The following is a 13,202-nucleotide window of genomic DNA, read 5'->3' as shown; positions in this document are numbered from 1 at the left end:
CCTCCTCCCTAAGTTTGTTTTATTCACTGCTTTAGCACACTCTGCCAACCCGGATGTCCTAGCTGTGTCTGAATCTTGGCTTAGGAAGTCCACCAAAAACTGTGAAATCTTCATCCCTAACTACAACGTTTTCAGACAAGATAGAACGACCAAAGGGGGCGGTGTTGCAATCTACTGCAGAGATAGCCTGCAGAGTTCTGTCCTGCTATCCAGGTCTGTACCCAAACAATTTGAACTTCCACTTTTAAAAATCCACCTCTCCAAAAACAAGTCTCTCACCGTTGCCGCCTGCTATAGACCCCCCTCGGCCCCTAGCTGTGCTCTGGACACCATATGTGAACTGATTGCCCCCCATCTATCTTCAGAGCTCGTGCTACTAGGTGACCTAAACTGGGACATGCTTAACACCACAGCCATTCTACAATCCAAGCTTGATGCCCTCAATCTCACACAAATTATTAATGAACCCACCAGGTACAACCCCAAAGCCGCAAACACTGGCACCCTCATAGATCATCCTAACCAACGTGCCCTCTAAATACACCTCTGCTGTTTTCAACCAAGATCTCAGCGATCACTGCCTCATTGCCTGCACCCGTAATGGGTCAGCGGTCAAACGACCTCCACTCATCACTGTCAAACGCTCCCTGAAACATTTCAACGAGCAAGCCTTTCTAATCGACCTGGCCCTGGTATCCTGGAAGGATTTTGACCTCATCCCGTCAGTAGAGGATGCCTGGTTATTTTTTTTAAATGCCTTCCTCTCCATCTTAAATAAGCATGCCCCTTTCAAGAAATTTAGAACCAGGAACAGATATAGCCCTTGGTTCTCCCCAGACCTGACTGCCCTTAACCAACACAAAAATATCCTGTGGCGTTCTGCATTAGCATCGAACTGCCCCCGCGATATGCAACTTTTTAGGGAAGTTAGAAACCAATACACACAGGCAGTTAGAAACGCCAAGGCTAGCTTTTTCAAACAGAAATTTGCTTCGTGCAACTCCAACTCTAAAAAGTTCTGGGACATTGTAAAGTCCATGGAGAATAAGAACACCTCCTCCCAACTGCCCACTGCTCTGAGGATAGGAAACTCTGTCACCACCGATAAGCCCACTATAATTGAGAATTTCAATAAGCATTTTTCTACGGCTGGCCATGCTTTCCACCTAACTACCCCTACTGCATTCAACAGCACTGCACCCCCCACAGCTACTCGCCCAAGCCTCCCCCATTTCTCCTTCTCCCAAATCCATTCAGCTGATGTTCTGAAAGAGCTGCAAAATCTGGACCCCTACAAATCAGCTGGGCTTGACAATCTGGACCCTTTCTTTCTAAAATTATCTGCCGAAATTATTGCAACCCCTATTACTAGCCTGTTCAACCTCTCTTTCGTGTCGTCTGAGATTCCCATAGATTGGAAAGCAGCTGCTGTCATCCCCCTCTTCAAAGGAGGTGACACTCTTGACCCAAATTGCTACAGACCTATATCCATCCTACCCTGCCTTTCTAAGGTCTTCGAAAGCCAAGTCAACAAACAGATTACCGACTATTTCGAATCCCACCGCACCCTCTCCGCTATGCAATCTGGTTTCAGAGCTGGTCATGGGTGCACCTCAGCCACGCTCAAGGTCCTAAACGACATCGTAACTGCCATCGATAAGAAACAATACTGTGCTGCCCTATTCATTGACCTGGCCAAAGCTTTTGACTCTGTTAATCACCATATCCTCATCGGCAGACTCAGTAGCCTTGGTTTCTCAAACGATTGCGTCGCCTGGTTCACCAACTACTTCTCTGACAGAGTTCAGTGTGTCAAATCGGAGAGCCTACTGTCTGGACCTCTGGCAGTCTCTATGGGGGTACCACAGGGTTCAATTCTTGGGCCAACTCTTTTCTCTGTATACATAAATGATGTCGCTCTTGCTGCTGGTGAATCTCTGATCCACCTCTACGCAGACGACACCATTCTGTATACTTCTGGCCCTTCTTTGGACACTGTTAACAACCCTCCAGACGAGCTTCAATGCCATTCAACTCTCCTTCCGTGGTCTCCAACTGCTCCTAAACACAAGTAAAACTAAATGCATGCTCTTCAACCGATCGCTGCCTGCACCTGCCCGCCCGTCCAGCATAACTTCTCTGGACGGTTCTAACTTAGAATTTGTGGACAACTACAAATACCTAGGTGTCTGGTTAGACTGTAAACTCTCCTTCCAGACTCACATCAATCATCTCCAATCCAAAGTGAAATCTAGAATCGGCTTCCTATTTCGCAACAAAGCATCCTTCACTCATGCTGCTAAACATACCCTTGTAAAACTGACCATCCTACCAATCCTCGACTTCGGCGATGTCATTTACAAAATAGCCTCCAATACCCTACTCAACAAGCTGGATGCAGTCTATCACAGTGCCATCCGTTTTGTCACCAAAGCCCCATATACTACCCACCACTGCGACCTGTACGCTCTCGTTGGCTGGCCTTCGCTTCATAATCGTCGCCAAACACATTGGCTCCAGGTCATCTACAAGACCCTGCTAGGTAAAGTCCCCCCTTATCTCCGCTCACTGGTCACCATAGCAGCACCCACCTGTAGCACGCGCTCCAGCAGGTATATCTCTCTGGTCACCCCTAAAGCCAACTCCTCCTTTGGTCGTCTCTCCTTCCAGTTCTCTGCTGCCAATGACTGGAACGAACTACAAAAATCTCTGAAACTGGAAACACTTATCTCCCTCACTAGCTTTAAGCACCAGCTGTCAGAGCAGCTCACAGATCACTGCACCTGTACATAGCCCATCTATAATTTAGCCCAAACTACTACCTCTTCCCCTACTGTATTTATTTATTTTATTTATTTAGCTCCTTTGCACCATATTATTTATATTTGAACTTTGAACTTTCTTCAAACTACAAATCTACCATTCCAGAGTTTTTCTTGCTGTACTTTATTTACTTTGCCAACATGGCATTTTTTTGCCTTTACCTCCCTTATCTCACATCATTTGCTCACATTGTATATAGTCTTATTTTTTTCTACTGCATCATTGATTGTATGTTGTTTTACTCCATGTGTAACTGTGTTGTTGTATGTTGTCGAACTGCTTTGCTTTATCTTGGCCAGGTCGCAATTGTAATGAGAACTTGTTCTCAACTTGCCTACCTGGTTAAATAAAGGTGAAATAAATAAAAAATATTTTTGTTGAATATATATATATATATATATGATAGAAATCCCAGTGTAGCATATTCCTGTTATGCCAGCCAGTATGTAAAGCTAGTGATACTTCTCATAGAGGGGACAGGGAGAGTGCTACTGTATTCCCTCTCCACTTTGATTGGTAAAGGAAAACTCCCAGGATGCACTGCGCTCCTTGAGTGAAAATATAAGGCATCAGAAGGCGTTCATCATCGCCATGCCAACCACTTATCTGTTTGGAGTTTCTTTTTTAACTCTCCTGCCTTTTCATTCTAAATCGTGGAGATGAGGATTCTCTACTGTTGCCTCGTCAAATTAGGACACTTTCCATGGATAATGATCATGCTATTGGACAAATTTTCATCTTCAACCAAACTCCTATAGTCATTGGCATGCCTTGGCAAGACAGCACAAACAGATCTGGAATCAGGCTAGTCACAGTATAAAACAGCAACATTACTCACATGCAAGGGAAAAAACCGCAACTTACCTACGCATCAAATTGGTCTTTGTTCCCCAATGAACATCAGTTGAATTACAATGTCAGAAAAGTGGAAAATTGCCATCCATTGATATCTGCTAGTGGTGTGAAGCCAATTACCGTATAATTGAAGCGCAACAGGCAGATAATGAAAGAGGCTCAATGCTACAATTCATTTGGATAATAAAAAGGCTATAATATTGAATCCCTGATGTGAGGACACAATATCAGTCACTCAGCTAATAGAAACAGTACTTATCAGGGCTTTTCTATAACAATGATGTTGATGTTTGGATGAACATTCAGTAAAAATTAAGGGTGTGGTTTGCTTAACACCAACTTAGTCAATTACTTTTGAAGGGCTGGGGTTGGAGCACTGTGCCTGTCCAAACTGGCTACTAGTATTTATATAATGAACAAGTTGATTTCCATTCCCATTGTCCTTTCCAGCATGCTTCCAACAACTGTTGTGCTGTTGTATCCAGGCCAGCACAGTGTAGTACAGCTTACCTTGGCTCGGTTATCTAAGTAGTGTTAGAACGAAGGGTACTAGAGGTACTCACCTTTTCACCCAGAGCCTTGAGGCTGTCCAGGAACCTCGGCCAGAAGTCTTTGAAGAGCAGCCGGTCAACCTTTTTCAGACTGCCCTTGGTGCTGGCAACCACACTGACATACAGCTTGGTCACCGGTATCAGACTCTTGGAGGGGAAGAGGTCAGAGAGGAATACGATACGGGATGAGAGCGAGAGATAGGGGTAAGGAATGGGGAGACAGGGAGAGAAAGAGAAAGAGAACAAGGGGATAGTGAGAGAGATCTGAATGAGAGAGAGCGAGAGAGAAATCAGTGTGGGACACAGCAGGCGAGAAACATTTTGGTTTGCGCCGCCTTCCTCTCTTCCAAGAGTTTGGCAGTATGCCAAGACGATTTTGCACCTCAACATGTTAACCGGTGAATGTTACTGGATTATTGTTGACTCCAATAACGCCACAGGATTGGGTTCTCTCTCCAGAGAGATCAATCAAATGTATTTATAACGCCCTTTTTACACCAGTAGTTATCACAAAGTGCTTATACAGAAACCGAGCCTAAAAACCCCAGAGAGCAAGCAATGCAGATGTATAAGCACGGTGGCTAAGGAAAACTCTAGAAAGGCAGGAACCTAGGAAAAAACTTTGAGTGGAACCAGGCTCTGAGGGGTGACCAGTCCTCTTCTGGCTGTGCCAGGTGGAGATTATAAGAGTACATGGCCATTAAGGCCAGATCGATGTTCAAACATTCATAGATGACCAGCAGGGTCAAATAATAATCACAGTGGTTATATAGGGTGCAACAGGTTAACACCTCAGGAGTAAATGTCAGTTGGCTTTTCATAGCCAAACATTCCGAGGTAGAAACAGCAGGTCCGGGACAAGGCAGAACAGCAGAAACTGGAACAGCAGCACAACAAGGTAGCACATCCGGTGAGCAGGTCAGTGGCCCCATCCAAAGTTACTCCCGGACAGGGCTGAGTATAGCCCACAAAGATATATAGCATATAGCCCACCACCGCACGAGCCCGAGGACAGAAAGGATGGGAGAGCGCGAGCAAGCCAGTGATTCAGTCCCCGTAATAGTGTCAGAGGTAGAGAATTACAGTGGAGAGAAGGTTCGTCACTCCAGTGCCTTGCTGTTCACCTTCGCACCCCTGGGCCAGACTATACTCAATCATAGGACCTACTGAAGAGATGAGTCTTCAGTAAAGACTTAAAAGGTTTAGACCGAGTCTACATCTCACATGGATTGGCAGACCATTCCATACATATTTTACTCTACAGGAGAAAGCCCTGCCTCCAGCTGTTTGCTTAGAAATTCTAGGAACAATAAGGAGGCCTGCGTCTTGTGACTGTAGTGTGCGTGTAGCTATGTATGGAAGGACCAAAAGCATGGATTAGCTTTACTGCATAAGTCTTGGACAAAAAGTTTCAGATTTTTGCAATGTTACAAAGATGGAAAAACGCTACTCTTGAAATATTTTTGATATGTTCCTCAAAAGAGAGATCAGTGTCCAGAGTAACGACAAGGTCCTTCACAGTTTTATTTGAAACTACTGTACATCCATCGAGATTCCGAAAGACATCACCAAGAGGTAGTATATATAGTGAAAACAATTGAACCTTGAGGATCACCAAAATTTACCATTGATTTGTCAGAGTACAAACTATCCACAGAGACGAATTGATATTTCCTATAGATAAGACCTGAGCCAGGCAAGAACTTGTCCGCGTAGACCAGGCTTGGACAATTATTTTCCATGAAGGGCCACATTAGAATATATTTTTGCCATCGCGGGCCAGAATCATATTACAGGATTATATATATCATGTGTATGACTGTGTTGACAGATATATCTACTGTAAATCACGTCCAGATATGCTAATTATTTTACTTTTTTAACATGCACAGAAATAATGTTCCCTCCATGTCCTCCTTTTGATAGTTATTTTCATTATTAAAACATGCAATGAACTACACAGAGGGAAAAGTACATTTTGCAGTCAGCACCATGGACAGAACTCTTGTTAACGGGTATGCACAAAAACACAAGAAAGAGAGAGAGAGCTCAACATTACATTAAACTACTCAATCAGTGTGAGGAGTGAAGTCTAATGGGTATTGACTAGAGCAGTGAAGTCAGGTATCGTTTCTGACGTCGCTATGCACAGGATTGCTGAGAGTCAGTAAGAGATGATCTGTTCCTTGAATTGTTTTATTTTTCTATCACTGAAAATGTCTGTTCACATACATTGGTTGAACCAAACAGTAGCAACATCTTCTGAGCATGACTCCTAATCTTTGGAAAGTTTTGTTCATCGAGAGCTGCATAGACCCTTGTCAGTGACATTGTTTTGAATAGTTCTCCAATCACTGCATCAGACTGAAGACCGATAAGCTCAAGTTGCAGGTCAGTGGGAGCGTCATCCACATTGAAGGTGAAACGAGAGGAAACCAACATGTCATTTTCCAACACTTTGAAATACTCAAAACAGAAAGAAAAAAAGCTCACCGTTCAAAGTACGCAGCAGCATATACTTCTCCCGCTGGTCATCTGCTAGGGGACAGACTAGTAGTATCGGAAGGTGGGTGAGATTGTTGGCTTCTACTTGGCGGGTCAGGAGGAGTAATTTTTCCTTCAAGGCTTTGACAAGGTTGTACATCTGATGTGCAAAAAGGCTCTTGCCTTGTAGTTTGGAATTCAGTTCATTCATGAGGGCCATGATGCCATGACCTGTCCTGATTTGTCATAGACGCTTGCTAAAAAACTTTCATGAGCAAGCCTTCCTTCATGAACTGGCCTCTATAAAATGGTATAGAATCAACTTGATCCCCTCTGTCGAAGACGCTTGGACCTTCTTTTTTATTTTCAGTGGTATTGTTAACAAACACGCCTCCATGAAGAAAATGAGAATTAAAAACAGGTTCAGCCCCCGTGACCTTGCAGAGTTACTCCACCTCAAGAATTGCATTTGGCGAAAGGCTCGGCACACGCATACTCAGGCTGACTGGCTCTCGTTCAGGCAAATTAGAAATAAGTGTACTCAGGCTATCCGGAAGGCCAAAGTTAGTTACTTTAAGGAGCAGTTCTCTCTCTGTGGGTCTAACACCAAGAAATTCTGGAAAACAGTTAAAGACCTGGAGAATAAACCCTCCTCCTCACAGTTTCCCATGTCCCTAAATGTTGATGTGGTTGTTACTGACAAGAAGCACATGGTTGAGCTCTAATCATCACTTCATTAAGTCAGGATTCCTATTTGACTCAGCCATGCCTCCTTGCCCGTCCAACATCTCCCACCCCCTTTAATGCGACTATCCCCGATGCTTCTCCCTCATTTTCCCCCCGCTACGCTATAAAGTTTCTCCCTGCAGGCAGTCACTGAGTCCGAGGTGCTAGAGGAGCTCCTGAAACTTGACCCCAAAAAACATCTGGGTCAGATGGTTTAGACCTTTTCATCTTTAAGGTTGCTGCCCCTATCATCGCCAAGCCTGTCTCTCCTTTCTGGGGAGGTTCCCATTGCTTGGAAGGCAGCCACGGTTCATCCTTTATTGAAAGGGGGAGATCAAGCTGATCCTAACTGTTATAGGCCTATTTCTATTTTGCCCTGTTTATCAAAAGTGTTGGAAAACTTGTCAATAATCAACTGACTGGCTTTCTTGATGTCTATAGTATTCTCTCTGGTATGCAATCTAGTTTCTGCTCAGGTTATGGATGTGTCACTGCAACCTTAAAAGGTCCTCAATGATGTCACCATTGCCCTTATTCTAAGCAATGTTGTGCTGCTATTTTTAATGACTTGGCCAAAGCTTTTGATACGGTAGACCATTCCATTCTTGTAGGCCAGTCTTTGACCTGGTTTGCTAACTACCTCTCTCAAAGAGTGCAGTGTATAAAGTCAGAAACTCTGCTGTCTCAGCCACTGCCTGTCACCAAGGGAGTACCCCAAGGCTCGATCCTAGGCCCCACGCTCCTCTCAATTTGCATCAACAACATAGCTCAGGCAGTAGGAAGCTAAGAATAAATATTTTGATGTCCACTCTTGCTGGAACACCCAACTTTCGTCTACTTTCCTTTGATAAACATTTTTGCGCAATTTGTGACGTGCGTGTCAGCCTGTCAGTCACCGTCTGTCCTCGTGCAGTTGTGATTTATAAGTGCCTTCAAAATAAAATGTCCCACAAGCGGTGGGAGTGAAATCATTACACAAAGGCAAGTATTCATTGGGCTTTTAATTTGAATAACAAATTCGTTTTCAATTTTACTATTGCAAATTCTTTATGTGAGCTGAGCATGATTCCACGGCCATATTGAATCAGGTCGTGGGCCGCATACGGGTCGTCCTTTGCCCAGGCCTGGCGTAGACCAATTACAGTTTCCAATCTCTTCAAAATAATGTGGTGATCGATAGTGTAGAAAGCGGCACTACAGTCTAGGAGCACAAGGATATATGCAGAACCTTGGTCTGACACCATTAAAAAGGTAATTTACCACCTTCACCGAGTGCGGTATCAGTTCTATAATGGGGTCTAAAACCAGACTGGAGGGTTTTGTATACATTATTTGTCTTCAGGAAGGCAGTGAGTTGCTGAGCAACAGCTTTTTTTATTTTTAAGGAATGGAAGATTCAATATAGGCCGATATTTTTGTATTTATTTTCCGGGTCAAGTTTTGGCTTTTTCAAGAGAGGCTTTATTACTGCCCCTTTTAGTGAGTTTGGTACACGTCCGGAGGATAGGGAGCCGTTTATTATGTTCAACATAAGAGAGCCAAGCAAAGGAAGTAGTTCTTTCAGCAGTGATTGAAAACACTTTGCTGTACACTGATATCTCTGCCATTTCAGGAGTGAGTGAGTAAGAGAGTGAGAATAAGAAGGATATAAAAAGGAGAGAGCACACCATCGTTACTAGTATTCAGGTCTTTTTTGAGAGGGGAGGCTTGATTGCAATTGGCTGTAAACTGCCAGTACAGCAGCAGGATGTAGCTACAAGAGAAACAAAGGAAACAGACAATGTCAAAGAGGTTTGGTAGAGGTTGTAACCACACAAACAACACTTTTCACTCTAATAAATATCCCACAGTACAACCATAGTAATTACCCAGAGTGGCAAGGACACAGGCAATGACAGAGTTCAATTAGCCAAATAAGCAACTGTTGGAAGGATTTTGCACACAGACACACACACACCTCCCCTAAGTGAACACTTGCGGTTTCCAATCAAAGTCATGTCTCGGCATCTGGCTCGAATAAATTCAGACAGCTTGTCCGTGGCTGTGGGTATTGTCGTGTGGTGCTTGAGGATGATTGATGGAAGCCGCCCCCCCCCCCCCCCCCCCCCCCATCACCTACTCTGACAGACCAGGGAGCAGGGACTATACTGTAAGTCAGGTCTCTGACAGACAAGGCAGGGCCACAACTATTGACACGATAGGATGACAGAAAACACAGGGCCACAGACAATGACACTATAGGATGACCTGGAAGGAACAAGCTGTCTGGTTGGGCATCTGCCTGGGAAGAATAATCTGTTTGGATGTGGTTCAAAGGTCAGAGGTTGCTTTGAAATCAGGGACCACAAAGGTAAATATGTGGGCCTGAGAGTCGATGTTTACCTCTAAAACTGATACGTGACTTGAGGTCAGCGCTTTGGCAATAACATGGCAACTGAGGGTCCTTAGTATTGTACAGGTAAGACATTCCAAAAATCCCAATGCCATCAAAATAAAATGTCCTTAGTCTTGAGCCTCTGTGCCTGTGTGTCAATGTCACCTTAGATGACAACATTAACATAACACAAATGTGAGCAGAGTGTTACAGTACTGTAGGTAGCCGTAGCAATTAAAAACGCACTTACAATGCTGTGAAGTCTGCTTTTAACATGTTCAATCAAATGCCATTTCAGCTTTCTCATAGGAACGGAAGAGAAACGTACTGTACGAAAATTGGGGAGGAGGTTGTAGAAAAGTTATGGGGACGTTGTAGGAACATTGGGAGGTTGTTGAGTCAGAGACACAGGCAAGCAGAGCAGTCAGCGCCTCTCCAAGACTTCTCTGCTCTATTCAGCAGTCAGTTCCCAAGAGGTTTTAATTGTGTTGCCAAAGTGTTCTGTTCTGTCCTCAGAATGCTTAGCAGAGCAAAACAGTGTCTTCTACAGGGGAGAGAGAGACATTCTGAACTGACATCAGTGTGCTGTTGTGTTCTCTTGTTCCCTCGACTCAGACACTTAACCTGCTTCTCTTATTGTGCTCCTCAACGCCCCTTCATGTCGATAAGGGGGACTGCGTGCGTGTATATGTATATATATATATATATATATATATGTCAAGAGGCTTTGTATGTGTAAGTCGTTTACCACTGTGCATATACGGTGCATTCGGAAAGTATTCAGACCCCTTGACTTTTTCCACATTTTCTTACGTTAGCCTTATTCTAAAATGGATTAAATAAAACATGTTCCTCATCAATCTACACACAATAGCCCATATGAGGTTTTTGAGTTTTTTTAGAGATGTTAACAAATAAAAAAACATACCTTATTTACATAAGTATTCAGACCCTTTGCAATAAGACTCAAAATGTAGCTCCGGTGCATCCTGTTTCCATTGATCATCCTTGAGATGTTTCTACAACTTGGAGTCCACCTGTGGTCAATTCAATTGATTGGACATGATTTATAAAAGGCCCACACCTGTCTATATAAGGTCCCACCATTGACAGTGTATGGCAGAGAAAAAACCAAGCCATGAGGTCGAAGGAATTGTCCGTAGAGCTCAGAGACACGATGGTGTCGAGGCACAGATCTGGGGAATGGTAACAAAACATTTCTACAGCATTCAAGGTCCCCAAGAACACAATGGCCTCCATCATTCTGAAATGGAAGAAGTTTGGATCCACTAAGACTCTTCCTAGAGCTGGCCACCCTGCCAAACTGAGCAATCGGGGGAGAAGGGCCTTGGTCAGGGAGGTGACAAAGATCACGATGGTCACTCTGACAGAGCTCCTCTGTGGAGATGGGAGAACCTTCCAAAATGACAATAATCTCTGCAGCACTCCTCCAATCAGGCCTTTATGGTAGAGAGGCGAGACGGAAGCCACTCCTCAGTAAAAGGCACGACAGCCCGCTTGGAGTTTGCCAAAAAGCACCTAAAGACTCTCAGACCATGAGAAACAAGATTCTCTGGTCTGATGAAACCAAGATTGAAGTCTTTGGCCTGGATGCAAAGCGTCAAGTCTGCAGGAAACCTGGCACCATCCCTATGGTAAAGCATGGTGGTGGCAGCATCAAGCTGTGGGGAAGCTTTTCAGTGACAGGGACTGGGAGACTAGTCAGGATCAAGGGAAAGATGAACGGAGCAACGTACAGAAAGATCCTTGATGAAAACTTGTTCCAGAGTGCTCAGGACCTCAGACTGGGAAGACAGTTCACCTTCCAACGGGACAACGACCCTAAGCACACAGCCAAGACAACACAGGAGTGGCTTTGGGACAAGTCTGAATGTCGTTGAGTGGCCCAGCCAGAGCCCGGACTTGAACCCGATCGAACATCTCTGGAGAGACCTGAAAATAGCTGTGCAGTGACACTCCCCATCCAACGTGACAGAGCTTGAGAGGATCTGCAGAGAAGAATGGGAGAAACTCCCCAAATATAGGTGTGCCAAGCTTGTAGTGTCATACCCAAGAAGACTCGAGGCTGTAATCTCTGCCAAAGGTGCTTCAACAAAGTACTGAGTGAAAGGTCTGAATACTTATGTAAATGTGATATTTATTTTATTCAGTTTATACATTTGCAAACATTTCTAAAACCCTGCTTTTGCTTTGTAATTATGGGGTATTGTGTGTAGATTGATGAGATTTTTATTTATTTTTATCCATTTTGGAATAATGTAACATAACAAAATGTGAAAGTCAAGGGGTCTGAATACTTTCCGAATTCACTGTACACTGCAGAACAGCACCAATTTGTCGGGGCATGGAATCTGCAAGGTGTCGAAAGCATTCCTCGGGGATGCTGGCCCATGTTGACTCAAACGTTCCACAGTTGTGTCAAGTTGGCTGGATGTCCTTTGGGTGGTGGGCCATTGTTGATACACATGGGAAACTGTGGAGCGTGAAAAACCCAGCATCGTTGCATTTTTAGACACAAACTGGTGCGCCTGGCACCAACTACCATACCCCGTTCAAAGTCACTTACATATTTTGTCTTGCCCATTCACCCTCTCAATGGTTCACATACACAATCCAAGTCTCAATTGACTCAAGGCTTAAAAATCCTTCTTTAACCTGTTCCTCCCCTTCATCTTCACTTTGAAGTGGACTTAACAAGTGACATCAGTAAGGGATCATAGCATTTACCTGGTCAGTCTAGGTCATGGAAAGAGCTGGTGTTCTTAATGTTTTGTACACTCAGTGTATAATGTGTGACTGTGTGTACTCAAAGACATGCAAGGTGAAGACGCATGTTATTTTACCTAAGGCACCATGCTGGTATATAGAGCGAGACGGAGACGATGCTAGGCTGACAGACACAGTTGAAACTGTGATTTGCAATTCTGTTCAAGATTAAGGCTCTTCTATGACCTGGCTCAGCCCTGCCTTAGTCAGAAGCCTCAATGTGCTTCTGTGTTTGTATAGACTTCAAAAGAGAGAAGAGGTGGCGGTCAGAGCGAAAGAGCACCGCCCGAACACACCCTAGAGAAAGGAACAGTTACAGTAAGAAAAGAAAGAACCGGATTATGTTTTTGTCAGGCCAAATGGCATTAGGACTGAAAGGGAGACACAAAGAAAGAAAGAGACAAAGCTGGAGAAGCCATCTCTCTTCTCCCTTAGGCCAACAACTTCTCTTCACCTCCAACACCTTCAGTGGCACCCCCACCTGATCTCCTGGGGGAACTGTGCCTTGGGGACCATGAAGCTGGAGAGCCTAATGACTACGCAAACTCCCCCTCAACGATTTAAAGGGAAACATTATGTCTTATTATGAATAATAAAAGCAA

At 44.2% G+C, this 13,202-nt stretch overlaps 1 pseudogene; it reads right to left on the bottom strand.

The window, feature by feature from the left end:
* The window catches only part of LOC115162829 (S-adenosyl-L-methionine-dependent tRNA 4-demethylwyosine synthase-like), a 77,332-nt pseudogene that overhangs the window by 19,124 nt on the left and 45,006 nt on the right, over positions 1–13,202 (bottom strand).

The sequence above is a fragment of the Salmo trutta genome, chromosome 26 (assembly GCF_901001165.1).
Source record: "Salmo trutta chromosome 26, fSalTru1.1, whole genome shotgun sequence".
Taxonomy (NCBI): Eukaryota; Metazoa; Chordata; class Actinopteri; order Salmoniformes; family Salmonidae; genus Salmo; species Salmo trutta.
The sequence above is the reverse complement of the archived record's forward strand: the minus strand, read 5'-3'. Positions and strand labels throughout refer to the sequence as shown.